Source organism: Callorhinus ursinus, unplaced genomic scaffold, assembly GCF_003265705.2.
Source record: "Callorhinus ursinus isolate GAN/ISIS: 27379988/994484 unplaced genomic scaffold, GSC_fseal_2.0 scaffold4, whole genome shotgun sequence".
Lineage (NCBI taxonomy): Eukaryota > Metazoa > Chordata > Mammalia > Carnivora > Otariidae > Callorhinus > Callorhinus ursinus.
Window position 1 is genome coordinate 142,283,636 of NW_027397066.1, and position 17,390 is coordinate 142,301,025.

The following is a 17,390-nucleotide window of genomic DNA, read 5'->3' on the forward strand; positions in this document are numbered from 1 at the left end:
TGGTTTCACTCATATGTGGAACATAGGGAATAGCACAGAGGACCACAGGGGAAGGGAGAGAAAACTGAATGGGAAGAAATCAGAAAGGGAGACAAACCATGAGAGACTCTGGGCTCCAGGAACAAAACTGAGGGTTTCAGAAGAGAAGGGGATCGGGGGAATGGGGTAACTGGGTGATGGATGGGTATTAAGGAGGGCACATGTGGTGATAAGCACTGGGTGTTATATGCAACAAATGAATTGAACACTACATCAAAAACTAATGATATACTATATGCTGGCTAACTGAACATGATAAAAAATAATAAAAAATAAATGAACATATTTTCTAAAATCTGCAATTAAAAAGCTTACATCTCAAAGAAATATAACTTTAGAGTATAATTTATTTTTAATAATAAATTGCCTGTTTATAGGACTCATTTTTTTCTGGATTGTAGTATAGGCTAATACACATATAAATGTGTTCATAAATTTTAAAATGGGAGTTATGGTTAAAGATGGAGATATAGGAGGATCCTGAATTCTTCTCCCTTCTTGGAAATGCTGAAACTACAGCTCATACAAAAAAATTTCCTCTGAAAGAAACCCCCAAAACTAGCTGGGCAACTACTACACAACAACTCAATGATAATAAAACTCATACTGAAATCGGTAGAAGAGGCTGAAATGCCATCTTATCATAAACCCCACCCTTGGCACAACATCCACAATCAGGATGGGACCCACAACTTCCAGCTTCTCCCTGAGGAGGAAAGGGTTTGAAAACTACATCTGGACATTCCTACTTTTAAGACCTGCCTCTAAGAGGCAAATCCCCAAATCATCTAGTAAACTCGTTGTAGCTACCTACCAGGGCCCAGTGCAGAGGCAGTCATATGAAATGTGCCCAATCTGTTGGTAAAAAAGGCCTATTTGCTCACCTTAAAGCTTAAGCTGGGGGTGGAGGGGGAATGGACATTGATTTAACACATATCTAGGGGTTTACTGAAAAAATTGACCAAAGAGGTCAATAGGCACCATCTTCACACTCTCTAACTCACTCCAGGTTGGTGGTATCTCCCAAAAAAGAGACTTTACACACACATCTGGAGCCCCATTGTTTTCAGCTACTACTGAGGGGACACCCTTTGCTCACTTGGATCTGGTCGCCAGTAGGGCTTATGTTCACAGTTCCCATAGGACTATAACAAATGAAGGGTTCTTAACAGTCTACCCTCCAAACATATTTGAGAGGCAGCAGACTAAAACATCTAGTCTTTCTGTGAATGAGGCTTACACACTTACCTTCACAGCTGTGGTCTGACAGATAGGCTAATTAAACACACATCTAGGGGCTGTTTGCAATTCTTTTCAGGGACTAGCGTCTGAGGACTGGTGGGAACCATCTTTGTATTCTCCCTCTGCCCCAAACTAGGTCACCAGCATCACTGAGAAGAGCTTATAGACACATCTGGGGCTCCCTGGCTTCCATAGCTGTCCCCCAGAGGACACAATCTTTGATAGTCTGGTCCTGGTGGCCAATGAGGTTCATGTTCATGGGTTTAACAGGACAGTAGCAAACAAATAGCTCTTAATTCACACCAAACAAATAGCTCTTAATATCACACCAGAAGTCAGTGTAGAAACACATAGAAACACCTATCTCCCATATTTCCCTGCTTACATACTTTAAAAGCTACTGCCTGAGGGTCTAGCTTCAGTCAGCCTGAATCTAGGTAGTGACTGATATCCTCTCTTTTGGAATATTGACAGATCTTGGCACACCTTCAACTACTGGGAGTCACTAAGAATAAAGTGGGCCTCTTGGACAATCGTAAAATGTTTGAGAGAAAGAACTAGAGTACAGTTGAATAATAAGATTTGTCTCCTACATGAGGCCAGTCCTTAAAGACTGGGAGAGGTAGCCATTTTATCAAATGCATACAAACTAATGCATAAAGTCAAGGAAAATGAAAATACAGAAGAATATGTTCCAAATAAAAGAATAAGATAAAACCTACGAAAAAGACCTTAATGAAATAGATAAGTAAATTACCTGATAAAAAGTACAAAAATAACAGCCATAAAGATGTTCACTGAGCTCAGGAGAACAATGCATGAATGAAGTGAGAATTTCAACAAAAATATAGAAAATATAAGAAGATTCCAAATAGAAGTCATAGAGCTGGAGAATACAACAATCAAATTGAAAAATACAGTAGAGGGTTCAATAGCAGACTAGATGAGAAGAATTAGTGAATTTGAAGATAGGGTAGTGAAACTCATCCAATGACCTAAGAAAAAAGAAAAAGAGTGAAAAAGAGTGAAAATAGTTTAAGGGACATATGGTACAACATCAAGCAGACTGGCATTTACATTATATACTTCCCAGAAAGAGACACAGAGAAAATAAAGGAAGAAATAATGGCTCTGAAATCCCCTAACCTGAGAAGGGATATTCATCATGATCTAGAAAGCCCAGATATTTCCTTTAAGATGAATACAAAGACACCCACACCAAAACATATTGTGATTAAATTATTAAAAGTTAAAAAATAAAGATATAATCTTAAAAACAGTAAGAGAAAACAGCTTGTTACATACAAGGGAAATTGCACAAGACTATTACATTTTTCGGTAGAAAGGCCAGAAGAAAGTGGCATGATCTATTTAACATGCTTATTTAAAAAAAAAGAAAAAGAAAAAAGAAACTACCAACCAAGAATACTCTATCCACAAAGTTGTCCTTCAGAAGATTAATTAGGCATGCAAAACCTAAGGAGTTTACCACTAGACCAGCCTTAAATAAATGTTAAAGGGAACACTTTTACCTGAAATAAAATTGTTCTAACTAGTAAGAGAAATACATATGAGAATATAAATGTCACTGCTAAAGGTAAATCTACAGTAAGGTTTAGAATAATCTAAAGTTGTAAAGATGATGAGTTAATCACTTGCAAAACTAGTATGATGGTTAAAAGACAAAATTAGTAAAATCATAACTACAATAATTTCTTAATGGATATATAAGATAAAAAATGAATATTGTGACATCAAAAATAAACATTGAAGGGAATAATAAAAAGTAGAAGTCTAGAATGCATTTGAAATTAAGTTATCAACTTAAAACTGACTGTTATGACTATGTTGTTTTAGGTAAGCCTCATGGTAACCACAAATCAAAAACCTATATTATATTCACAAAAGATAAAGACTAAGGAATCTACAGACCACAGAAGATCATCAATTTACAAAGGAAGAAAGGAAGAGAAGGAACAAAGGAATTGTAGAAATAATTAACAAACAACAATTAGGCTAAAAATAAGTCCATAACTATCAATATTATTCAAATCAATATTACTCTAAATTCTATAATCAAGAGACAGAGTGGCTGAATGTATAAAAAATAAAACACATATATACGTTGCCTACAAAAGACTTACCTCAGGTGTAAGAACACACACAGAGTAAAACTGAAGGGATGGAAAAAAGATATTCCATGCAAATGGAAACCAAAAGAAAGCTGGAGTTGTCATACTTTTATCAAACAAAATAGACTTTTAGACAAAGACATTAATAAAAGAGAAAGTTTTTATATTAAAAGTCTCAATCCAAGAGGATATAACATTTGTAAATATTTATACAACCAACGTGGAAACACATAAATATATAAAGCAAATATTAACTGACCTAAAGGGAGAAATAGACAGCAAATAGTAATAGTAGGAAAATTTAACACTTCATTTTATCAAGGGATAGATTACTCAGACAGAAAATCAATAAGGAAACATCAACCTCCAACAACATGTTAAATCAGATGGATTTAACAGATACATGCAAAACATTCCATCAAAAAGCATCTAAATACACATTCTTCTCAAGTGAACATAAAACATTGTCTAGGACAGATCATGTTAGGCCACAAAATAAGTCTTAATTTAAGAAGACCAAATCATATCAAGCACTTCTTTCAACCACAATGGTGTGAAACTAAAAATCAATTACAAAAACACTGGAAAATATACAAATATGAGATTAAACAGCATGTTACTGAACAACCAATGAGTCAAAGAACAAAGGATAAATCAAATAATATTATGCAACAAATTAAAATGGAAATATAACATATCAGAATTTACGGGAAGCAACAAAAGTTGTTCGAAGAGAGAACTTCATAGCCATAAATGACCAAATTAAGAAACAGGAAAGATATCAAATAATTTAACTTCACACCTCGAGGAACTAGAAAAAAATAGATCAAAACCAAAGAAGTAAAGATCAGAATGGAAATAAAGAGAAACTAAAAAGACAACAGAATAATAACATTAAGGGTTGGTTTATGGTAAGATAAACAAAATAGACAAATCTTTAGCTAGACTCCCCAAGGGATAAAAAAGAGAGAGGAATCAAAATCAAAAATAGAAGAAGAAACCTTACAACCGATACTAAAGAAATAAAAAGGATCATAAGAGAATACAATAAAAATATGTACCCTCAAATTGGACAACCTAAAAGAAATGGATAAATTTCTAGAAACATGCAACCTATCAGTACTGAACCATGAAAAACAGAAATAATTAGTAGAAAGAAAATAAAATCAGTAATCAAAAATTTTCCAACAAACAAAAGTCCAGGCCCAGATGGTTTCACTGGTGAAATCTACCAAATATTTAAAGAGTATCAAACTTTCTAAAACTTTTCCAAAAATTGGAATAGAAAGAAATACTTCCAAACTAATTTTATGAGGCCAGCATTACTCTGATAGCAAAACCAAATCAAGATACTACAAGGAAATTAAAGGCTGATATCTTTGATGAACACAAAGATCTTCAACCACATATTAATCTAAATTCAATGATATCAGACACCATCAAGTGAGATTTATTTCAGAGATACAAGAATGGATCAATATCCTCAAAACCAATATAATATACCACATTAACAAAATGAAATATAAAAATTATATAATCGGGCGCCTGGGTGGCTCAGTCATTAAGCGTCTGCCTTCAGCTCAGGTCATGATCCCGGGGTCCTGGGATCGAGTCCCACATCGGGCTCCCTGCTCAGTGGGAAGTCTGCTTCTCCCTCCCCCACGCCCCCTGCTTGTGTTCCTGCTCTCACTGTCTCTCTCTGTCAAATAAATAAATAAAATCTTTAAAAAAAATAAAAAAATAAAAAAAATAAAAATTATATAATCATCTCGGTAAATACAGAAAAAGCATTTGACAAAATTCAAATCTGAATAAAACACTCATAATAATAAAAACACTCATAATAAAAACACTCAACAAAATGGGTATAAAGAGAACGTATCTCAATATAATAAAGACCACAATAAAGCTGAGGGCTGGCACCTGGGTGGCTCAGTTGCTTAAGCATCTTGCCTTCTGCTCAAGTCATGATCCCAGAGTCCTGGGATGAGGCCTGCATTGGGCTCCTTGCCCAGCAGGACGTTTGCTTCTCCCTCTCCCTCTGTCCCTCCCCCATGCTCATACTCTCCCTCTCTCAAATAAATAAATAAAATCTTAAAAGAAAAAAGGCTGAGGGCTAACCTCATAATCAGCGAGGAATTCAGCTTTCTTTCAGATGAAAGCTATTTCTGTAAGATCAGGGAAAAGACAAGGATGTCCTCTCTTACCACTTTTATTCAACATAGTATTGGAATTTTTAGCCAGAGCATATTAGGCAAGGGAAAAGAAAAGTAAAAGGCATCCAAATAAGAAAGAAGTACAATATCTCTATTTGCAGAGGACATGATATTAAATAGAGAAAACCCTAAACACCCCACCAAAAAGCTATTAGAACTATTCAACAAATTCAGTAAAGTAGTAGGATACAAAATCAACATGCAAAAATTTGTTGTGTTTCTATATATTAAAGATAAACTATCAGGAAGAGAATTTAATAACTCCATTTATAATTGCATCAAAAAAGGGTATCTGGGAATATATTTAACCACGGAGGTGAAAAAAACTCCTACAGTAAATATTATAAGAAATTGATGAAAGTAGTTGAAGGCACAAATTTGTAAAAAGATACTCTTTGATCGGGGATCAGAATAATTAATTTTGTTAAAGTGTCCAAAGCACCTAAAACAATCAAAAATTAAATACAATCTCTATAATTTTAATGACAGTTAACACAGAAATAGAAAAAAACATCCTAACATGTGTATGGAACCACAAAAGGACCCTGAATAGCCAAAGCAATCTTGAGAAAGAAGAACAAAGCTGTAGGTATCACAATCCTAGATTTCAAACTGTACTACAAAGTTATAATAATCAAAGCAGTATGATACTGGCATAAATATAAACCCGTAGATCAATGGAACAAAATAAAGAACACAGAAATAAACCCACACATATGATCAATTAATTTACAATAAAAGAGCCAAGAATATACAATGGAAAAAGAACAGTCTTTTTAATAAATAGCATTGGGGAAACTGGACCACTATCTTACACCATATATAAAAATCAACTCAGAATGGATTAAAGACTTGAATGGAAGACCTGAAAGAGTAAGACTACTAAAAGAAAACACAAGAAATAAGCTCCTCAACACACATCTTGGGGATGAATTTTTGGATTTAACACCAAAAATAAAGGCAAGAAAAGCAAAGATTAACATGTGTAACTACATTAAAAATAAAAATCTTCTGCACAGCAAAGGAAACCATCAATAAAATGAAAAGATAACCAATGGATTGGTAGAAAATATTTGTAAATCATATATCTAATATGGGGTTAATACCCGAAATATATAAAGAATCTGTATAACTCAACAACAAAAAACTAAAAAATATAATTTAAAACATGAACAGAGAATCTAAATAGACATTTTACCAAAGAAAATATGTAGATGGTCAAGAAGTACATGAAGCGGTGCTCAACATCACTAATCATCAGGCAAATACAAATCAAAATCACAATGAGATATGACTTAACCCCTGTTAGAACGGCTATTATCAAAAAGAAATAGTAAGTGTTGGACAGCATGTGGAGAACAGGGAAACTGTGTTCTGTTGGTGGGAATAGAAATTGGGGCAGTCACTATGGAAAATAACATGGAGGTTCTAAATAAAAGTAGAATTACAATATAATCCAGGAAGTCCACGTCTAGGTGTTTATCCACAGAAAATGAAACACTAATTCAAAAAGATATCTGCTATCTGCATCCCTAGGTTCATTGCAGCATTATTTACAGTAGCCAAGGTATGAAAACAACCTAAGTGTCTGTTGTTGGATGAATGGATAAGGAAAATGTGATATACACACAGAGTAATGTTATTCAGCCATTAAAAACAGGAATCCTGACATTTAGCAACAAATGGATGGTCCTTGAGGGCATTATACTAAGTGAAATCAGACAAATAGAAACACCACATCTCACTTTTATGTGGAATCTAAAAACAAAATAAAACAAAACAACAAAACAACAAACTCATGGATACAAGGGACAGATTGATGGTTGCCAAAGGTGAGTGGAAGATTGGTGAAATGGGTCGAGGTGGCCAAAAGGTACAAAATTCCAGTTATAAATAAGTTCTGGTGACCTAAAGTATAGGATGTTGCCTGTAGTTAATAATACTATATTGTATAGTTGAAAGTTGCTAAGAAAATTGATCTTAAATGTTCTAGTCACAAAAAAATAAATAATAAAATTGTAACTGTGGGGTGAAAGAGGTTAACTGGACTTATTTTAGTAATCATTTCCCAATATATACATATATAGAATCATTATGCTGCATACCTGAAACTAACATGTTATATGTCAATTGCATCTAAATAAAAAAATAAAAATACTAAAAAAATATTAAAAGTTGTTATAGGGCTTCAGCTCTTACTTTTCAAAGGAATTACATCATGAAGAACTATTGCCCATGAAATGTGCCTTGATGTTCTTGTGTGCAAAAGAAAACTTTCCCTGCATCAAAAACTAATGACGTACTATATGTTGGCTAACTGAATATAATAAAAAAATTTTTTAAAAAGAAAACTTTCCTAAAAAGACTTTTCTAACACTGTCTAATGTTTATTGCATCAAGTAGTTTCAAAATATGTAAGAATGAGGTTAGCACTTCCATTTTATCTAGAGTGAGGAGAGAATTAAGTATGGAAGTGCAAAAATAGAACTTTTTTTCTCTTGTTCTGAAATTTAAGCAAGCAGTCTTGTTTGGGTTGATTAACTATTCCATTATTTTTTCCTGGAAAGTTTTGTGCTAACCTGCATTCAAAAATAGAGAAACTAGAATTCTCCACTGATTTGATATTGCTTTAAATAATTACTCTGCACTATCTAAATAATATTTTTGTTTTACCTGTGCCAATTTGATTTGTCCTGATTCTGAACTTAAGATTTATTTTTAAGATTGTTTCTAGAATGCCAATGACTATATTCTTATGTTCTGTGACTTTATTTTATAAAGTATATAAAGAGGGTAAGTTAAGTTTTTTCTTTCTCATTCCATGGAGTTCTGCAGTTATAAAATCATCAGTTTACATTAGGCAGAGTATTTCTTATTCTGTTAGAAAAACAAATAGAGTATACTGAAAGCTGAACTGGGAAACAAAACACCTTTATAGAGAGTGAAAGAAGAAAATTTAGCTAATTACAGATGCCTACAATTAGAAAATTACTGTTTGAAAATTTATCTTAAGGATAATATAACTATTCTCAGGAATACCTGATTAGATGATTTATAGTTCATTATTTTCTTTTGAGCTTCAATTATATCACAATTTAGTGGTAATATACTTAAGCCCACATGGTTTTATTAGAAATGTACAATTGCATTTTTAAATTAGAAATTTAAACTCCGTTTAAATGTATAGCATTGATGACTGTAAAAGATTTTCTTCATAATTATTGTACAAATAATTCATACAATCTAAAAGTATAGTATAATGCATTTATGGCAATCATAGTACCTAATTAATAACTTTCCTGCAGCATCACCATATTAAATCTCCTATAGGTCATATTAATATATGACCAGAAACTATTTGGAAATAAGAAATTTGACAACATTATATAACTTGCTTAGTTTAGAACACTTCAAACACCAGCAATTATGCACACATGCTTAATTCTCTGATTCGAGCAATACTTGCTAATATTAGAAATATTAGTATCCTCATCCTAATAAGTGGTCATACAACTGTATAAGTAACTATTATCAAACAATTTCTAACAATTAAATTTCTTTGCATCGACACTAACTGCTGGAGAGAAAGACACATTCACCTTACCATCTTGTAAGAAACTTCCATGTCACTAGTCTCCAGTGTTGGAATTTTGGAGCTGAAACATGCTATGTCGCAGGAACATCCTGCGGAATACTGTGAGAAAGCTAAACTCTATCACAACAGGGGAAACCTATGCTGCTGCCCCCAATGTAATATTTGTGTTTATGTCTACTTTCCTAGGATTCCTCCCTCTGAGAGCAAAGAAGCAGATGCGAAGTGTTGCAAGAAATTTATGCTGTTGTATGACTTGTCACAGGTACTACAGAATCTACCTTTTCCCAGAAACCCCCACATAGAACACCCTTGGTCTGGGCTCTGCAGCAGAGGCCAGTGGACTCCTCAGAAGCATGGAAAGCTGTTGGAATGTACACATTTCTCCCTCACAAGAGTTCAGTCTCCATCAAGGGATAATGTTGAACTGATCCTGCAGTTGTCCTTCATCCTCATAGTTGTTTTGTGGGAAGGGGACAATGGTCCACTAAAGGCAACGTGGGGAAGAGAAAATTAGGACACAGCTGCACCAGTCCCTCCAATTCACAACCATTCCCTATCAACTCAAACCCAAATTTGATGGTGTGGTAATCAGGAAGAGAACTTCTTTAAAATTCACCTAGAAATTCATAGAAATGAAGAAAGTGAGTATAAAAATAAATCCTTTTGAAAACAGGAAGTCAAATAATTTAAGAAATTTGAAGAAAAGGAGTGTGAGGACCAAATGGGCTAGAATGATCTTTGATGTGCAAAATATACTAAAGTTCTGTGACTTACAAAGCTCCAAACTAGGCCTTCTCATACTAAAAATAAACACACAGAAAGACTGGTGTCTTCCTCTCTGAGTCAGTCAAGATCCTGGCTGAAAAGAGAATCCAACAAAAGTTGTTCAAGAGAATTAATAAAGACACTTTGTACAGAGGGTACTGATACACTATCAACATTGAGAAGCCTTTAGCATCTTTAGGCTTAAAGGGCCAGGGAAAGAACTTAGAGCCCCTGAAAAGGATAGCTTCTATGTAATTCATACGTGTGTCAGAAACGATAATGAATTCCTAGAATTTTTCTTGGAGTTTAAGGCAAAAGAGACTGCTAAGAAAATGTGGCAATATTGGCAGATGGCTTCTAATTTAAATCTTGCTTCTATTATGATAGGAAGGCTGCATTGTGTGTTCTATAAAATCATGTTCAAAGTTTTTTTGGCATGAAAACAAAAACTTAAAAAACAGTATGTGGTTAGAGAAATAAAAGAACACAATTCTCTCAGGACCCAGAAAATAAGTAAACAGAATGAGTAGAGAGGCATGGAGGATGGTCATCTGCTCTGTACCATAAAACAAGAATAGAAATTTAACGTACAGAAATAAATATAAATGCAGAGGACTCTAAAATGTGAAATACATTTGGGAACAGTTAGCAGTTGGAGTGTTCAGTGTGCTTACTAAGAACTGCTGATCCAGAGGACAATTGTCTAATTTATCAAATTAATTTTAGCTTAAACCGCTTCTGGTATATCTTGATTATCAAGTGAAGAACAGGAAAACTCTAAATGAAGTAAAAATAATTTATATGTGTGTATTAACTCTCATAGATACCACAAAGTATCTCTTGGCAAATGTTTAGGCGACTGCCAGTGGGAAAAATGAACCATGAACCTCAACACTATCTGACATTAAATGTGAAATGTGTTAAGTATCAAAAATTCCTGTTTTTCTTTTTAATTTCTAAAGGAGAGTTTGGTGAAGCTTTCAGTAAATTAGCTAATCTCGAAATGATTATAGCAGAACTTTAGCTGCATGAATACATCTTTTCCTAACTCTGGTGTTACATTATGAACAAATATTTCCCATTGCTGCATTCTGATTACCTCCTCCCCTCCCCCATTCATTAGATAATTAAGATTTAACTATAGAACTGAAGATTTTCTTCCTGTTTGCCAATAAACCTACTAAATACTCTACATTCAGAAGATACCTTGGCTCAACTGGCCAGCACAAAGGACATATAAAAGTCAAATGTATTAACAGTTCATCTGGTACAGCTTTGCATGTTCTTCCCTCTTTGAGACCAGGGAGTTCTAAACTTCTCTAACAACCATGGTGGCTCTGAGCTACCAGAAAACAAATTCTGGAAAGCTGAGCATATGGCCTAGCATAGGAAATTCATTTTCACTTTCTATGCTCTCTTACATCACTTTTAGGGCCAAATTTTGCTCTGGGATACTCAGCTCTTATGGAATTTAAAGGCTGTTGCCTGCTGTGAGGTAAATGTGACTGTAATTTTTAGAAAGTTTTATTTCTTAATCATCAAATAGCTTGAAGAACTCAAGAATGATCTGCTATATAGACTAAAATGGTGATATAAATTCCAGGGACACGTTTTCTATTTTTCAGGCTTTGATTCATTTTGACTTATATTTGCAAGATGGGAAGCAAGCGATTATCTGGACAAGTTCAAGTTTTCAAATCTTGTTTGAAATCTCCAGAAAAGGGAAGTCAATTGTTTTATTTTTTCAAGAAATAGAACTACCTAATTATGTACCTGTCATGTGCAGAAATAACCCAATACTTAACTGATACTTCATTGATAAACTTCAATAGAATTTCTTAAACTCATAGATGCTGCAGGTTCCGTGCTTGGAGAGGGGTGAACAAATAGGCAAGATGAGGGACTGTATGGTCTATCAGGCTTTAGAATGTGGTTATAAATGAATCTATTAACATGTAATGTTCCTATTTACCTTGGAATTATCTTGAGACTGAATTTTAGGCCAAAACTATCCTCATTAACCCTCCAAAGAACAGCTTGTAAAATAATGCTGCTCACCATAAATTACTATAAATATTAAAAAGATGAGCATCTATTCAGGGTTGTTTTGTTTTGTTTTTGTTTTTGTTGTTTTTGTTGTTGTTTTTGTTTGTTTGTTTTTGCAAATTTTCCAGAGATGTACTCAGTTATTAATGCTCAACATGCAAGTGCTATCCTTCAAATCTAAGAAATCTGCATCTTACTTTTTTTTTGGTCCAGAGATTGATACAAGTAAAACTTTAACTTACTAAAGATTTCCTACTGGAGGGACCAATTGTTGATATAGCCAGTTGATTGAGACTCTAATTGCATTAGGCTTTTTGTTACCTATCAACAATAAGGTAATGAAGTCAAGCCACCAGGATCCAAAACCTCAATTTTCCAGTATTAAATTTGGGCCACACAGCCACTCGTTCCTTCAGTTACGTCAATGTGCAAAGTCAAGGTAATAATGGCATCAACTTCAAAGTGTTGTTACAAGTTTTAAAAGAAGGGCGCCTGGGTGGCTCAGTTGCTTAAGCGACTGCCTTCAGCTTAGGTCATGATCCTGGAGTCCCGGGATCGAGTTCCACAATGGGCTCCCTGCTCAACAGGGAGTCTGCTTCTCTCTCTGACCCTCTTCCCTCTCGTGCTCTCTCTCTCATTCTCTCTCTCAAATAAATAAATAAAATCTTAAAAAAAAACAAGTTTTAAATGAAGGAATTATATAAAGAGCTTAGAACAAAGCCTGATAAAACTTGTTTTATTTCATCAATCATACAAGTTTTAATAAACATATATTAGCCTTTTTCCACTTCTTTCATTGATCGATGTTTACTTGTGTGTAAATACAAGTAAAGTCCTACACGCGTACTGTTTTGTCTATGACTCTATTAAAGGAACTTGTGAAATGTTTTTGCAAATAACTGATGGAAACATGGAGACTGAGGCAGGGTAGGCCCCATGAGACCATAGCAAATCTCCATTGAAGATATAAATAGAAACTGGAGTTCTATCTTCCAGTCCCATGCTCAGACTAATAGGATAGACTTGCTTCCTCTTATATAGGAGCATTCCAGTTTCCCTTAAAGAAAATATATTCTTTGCAAGGTTTAGAATTGCCTAGAATTATTCACATGGGGACTCTTAGCAAAGATGTGATGAAGTTTCCATCTACATGGCCTCATTTTAAGGGCCTGAAGCTTTGTACCTCTTCAGAAACAGACTGTCAAAGACAATTTTTCTTCTAGTATCGTTCGCAAAAAAAAAAAAAAAAAAAAAAATGCATCCTGCCTTTTTTTTTTTTTTTTCTCTCAAAAAAAAAAAAATCAGTTTCCCTCTTGGAGGATGCAACTGGAGAAGTTGCTCTAGGGATGCTTTGTTAATAGAAAAAAGTTGGTCAGAATATGTAAAAGATGTTAAGTGATAATGTCAAACTATTCCTGAACCATGTGCCATGTGGGAAATAGTGATGGTGAAGAAATCTCCTCACCCTTTTGTGTTCCCCAGACAGCTTAACTACTAAGAATGACCCTTTCCCATTCAAACTATGTAGGATTCATGGATACCCCTTTTGTTTACCTATGAAAAGGCCAGATACAGACCTTTCAGATTCCCCTTCTCTATAACCATTGACCAATCTGGACAAAATACTTACACATATAACTTGCTAAATTTAAGTTAATCTCTTTCCCACAGGCCCCTGAACTTTGGCTCACTCTCAGCCAAAACCAGCATCAACATCTAATATGGAGTTACCTTTCCTTAACAGGCCCTCCCCACCAGAGAACATTTCCTGCTTAAATGTCAGATCACTCTACCCAGTTGGCACACACACCTACTGGTTTCTTTCTAGTCTTATTTACTCCTGCCAGTAAAAGAAAATTTCTTTCTGCCTGACCTTTGTGAAGTTTGTAGATCTAACTGTCAGAACAGTCTCCCTATTGCAAAAGCCCCCTCCACTTATTGCAGTAATCCTTTTGAATGAAGTCTCTCCTAAGTACAGATGTCTGTTATTTGCTCATAGGGCACATATAAAAACATGGAGATTAAAGTTATATTACATTTTCCCCATAACTAAGATGTGAAAGTTGAACTCCTCCAGTCTCAGTTTCCATAATGCATTAAAACCATAGAATATGTGTTTATGTCACATTAATATGCAGAGAGAAGACCAGATTTGTAACCCTAACCACCCATCTGCTGCTAATTAAGATTGTAAAGGCCAAGGAAGGGGAAAGTGAAGAATGATAGACTTTTTTTGGGGGGGGAATTGTTGGTGTTCTGAGTTTCCCTCCCTCCCATTCCACCTCATACATCTCCCAAACACACCACAGAACAGCTTTTCTAGGAGTAGGACTTAAACAGGAATATTAGCTCATATCAGCTTATGACTCCTACAGTATGGACACATATATGTCTGAACCCCATATGAGTAACATAAAGGGTGAGAAATAGATTGCAAGCTACTTTTACAAACACTTAAATTAAGGCAGTGTCACAGGGAGGGCTGCATCCCCAAAGTTTATTAAAGCAAAAGACTGAGATGTATTTCCCATGAATCAGATGTGGGCCCTATGAGAGAGATGGTAAGAGTTGCCTTAGAACCTGTTCAAGAGACATGGTGGTAAAATCTCAACAAAAGAAGTTGGGGTTATTTCTTGGTATCTGGAGATAGACCAAAGAGAAAGTTATGATCCAGAGAATAATATATCACCCCATTAAAGAAATTGCTCTGACACGTCTCAGAAATTAGAACCTCCAGAGAATTCGCAAAGGTGCTCTCAAAAAAAATCTTTTTTTAAGATTTGATTTATTTATTTGACACAGAAAGCGGGAGGGGGGAGAGAGCAAACACAAGCAGGGAGAGTGGCAGGCAGAGGGAGAAACAAGCTCCCTGCTGAGCAAGGAGCCCTATGTGGGGGTCAATCCCAGGCCCCTGGGATCACAACCAGAGCCAAAGGCAGCCACTTAGCCAACTGAGCCACCCAGGTGCCTTCAAGAGAGTATTTAAATGTCTTTCTGGGTTAGAGAATGTGCCATTAACTGAAAACAGTATCAGTCAAGTAAAAACTCCACACTTCCTTCTACATCTTTATCCTTTCTATGTAATGTATCTGAAGTGAGCCAGATGGGTAAAGAAAGTAAAGAAAAATTGTCAGATACTGCAGTTTTGTGGATGTCTTGGTAGCTCATCCATCTAGGTTATTCCCACTTTTTGTTCATCTTTGATTAGGGTAGTTTGCAACTCCATTGAGGTAAAAGTTAACATATAGAAAAATAAGAGCAATGCAAATCATTTTTGTCCAAAGAAATGCACATCGGGTCTGGTAAGATGTTATTGATATTGGTATCAATCATTTTTGCCAGTTTTTCACTGTATTGTAAAATTCAACATTTCTACAAGAAATTATGTCTGTGATTACAGACATTTCAATATAGAAATCTGAATTTTCAGTCCTCTTGGGTCATCCTTCCTAATTTTAAATGTTGATATTTGAATCCAACATCACAGATAAATAAAAATTTGAAGATAACTTATATTGCAGATAATATGGATAGATGGAAAATAAACTTACTCCATATACTCTTTGTTCTTTAAACAGAAGAGAGATTAGTTAACTTTATGCACGTTACCATCTACTAAAAAAATAACAATTATTATTATTTTGCTAAGTGAATCTACTCTGTATATATGTGAAAGATGAAAACAAGAGCTCCAAAGGGAAACTCAAAATGGGTATTATTCTCTGGGGCACCTGGGTGGCTCAGTCAATTAAATGGCAGCTTTTGGTTTCAGCTCAGGTCATGCTCTCAGGGGCCTGGGATCAAGCCCCACATCCAGCTCCGAGTTCAGCACTGAGTCTGCTTCAGGATTCTCTCTCTCCCTCTGTCCCTCCCCCAGCTCACTTGTGCTCTCTCTCTAAAATAAATAAATAAGTCTTTTAAGAAAATGCTTATTATTCTCCAACAAGTACTGCCTTGAATGAAACTTCAGCATATACATTCATTAATAACGAATAGCTAAGAAATCAAACCCCACTCTCTTGTAAAAATTGACTCAAGCCACATCGAACAGGTGCCATTTGATTTCAAATTCATGGAGAGAAAATAATAAAATAGCAGACGTGACCAAGGCAACTGAGAACTCAATTTCTACATTGAACTTCTTTCCAAAGAGACTTGTACTTTCTAATATGTATTAAGCCTTCATTCCTTACATTCCCAGATAGTCTTTGTCTGCTCCTTAAAGTTTCAGCGCCCCAAACTTAATTTGTGCAATAGCCTACAGAGAAAGAGCATATTATAGAGAGGGACTTCCCATAAAGGAATTTATCTTACTCCCATTTTCAGGTAGGATAACATTTAGTATAAGAACTCACATATTTTTATTCACAAATACAAAAAAATAGAGACCAAATGTAAAGTAATAACCACAGAAAAATATAATTTTAACATATAAAAATTGGTATCCTATATAGACTGACATCCTATATAACTTTAAATGAAAAGAGCAAAAAATAAAATATTTTTGACAGTATTTTAGAACCGTAGACAGAAGATCTTAAAAAAGAATATAGCAAAAAAAGTAAATACACAAATTGACAAAAAAGTAAATATACGGGTACACAAACTTGGTGTTTAGTGACAACTTGATTAGTTTATTCCCTCAACAAGTATTTGTTGAAATCCTTAAAGGCACCAGGGAGCCAGCAATGAATAAAATAGAATAAAAATACCAAAAAAAAAAAAGAATAAAAGTACCATTGAGTTTACACTATGTCAGGGGAAGATAGTCAATACACAGATACAACTATATATATGTATATAAAAATATATTGTACATAAAATTGTATACATTAATATATATAACAGTGTTACATAAAATGGAAAAAGCTTAAGATGAGAGATGAAAGTCAGCAATATGTTAGAAGAATTGCTGTTTGAAATAGAGTACATAGGGACACTTCATGGAAAAAAGATTTGTTTAGCTCTTTAAAAGTTGTAAGCCATGTAGATGTCTAAAGAAACACATTGCTGATATGAGTGCTGTTTGGTGCAAGTGTTTGAATGCAGGAGTCTGCTGGAAGACCGAAGACCTTGAGATAGAATATGGTGGAATGGAAGGATTAAGAAAGTTAAGAAGTGTTAGACCAGAGAAGTAGTGAAGAACTTGATTATTTAAGTCCCTATCTGTTATTTAAACCCATTTTATTTGTATAAGATGAGGACATTGCACAGTTCTGTTGTTTTTTAATACACTACTGGTCATATTTGTGCATACATTTTTAAAAACTCTTGTCATGGAAAGTTTCAAGTATATAAAAGAGAGAATATTCTAATTAACTCTCATGTAGTCATCATGTGGCTATGACAATCAGC

The 17,390-nt window shown here is 34.6% G+C and overlaps 1 long non-coding RNA gene across 1 annotated transcript; it reads left to right on the top strand.

Moving 5' to 3' along the window:
* The first annotated feature begins 7,419 nt into the window (after positions 1 to 7,419).
* Positions 7,420 to 11,713, top strand: LOC141372528 (uncharacterized). Its single transcript, XR_012377805.1, has 3 exons — positions 7,420 to 7,461; positions 9,411 to 9,486; positions 11,615 to 11,713. It is a non-coding gene; the product is annotated as an uncharacterized lncRNA (long non-coding RNA).
* The last annotated feature ends 5,677 nt before the right edge of the window (positions 11,714 to 17,390 follow it).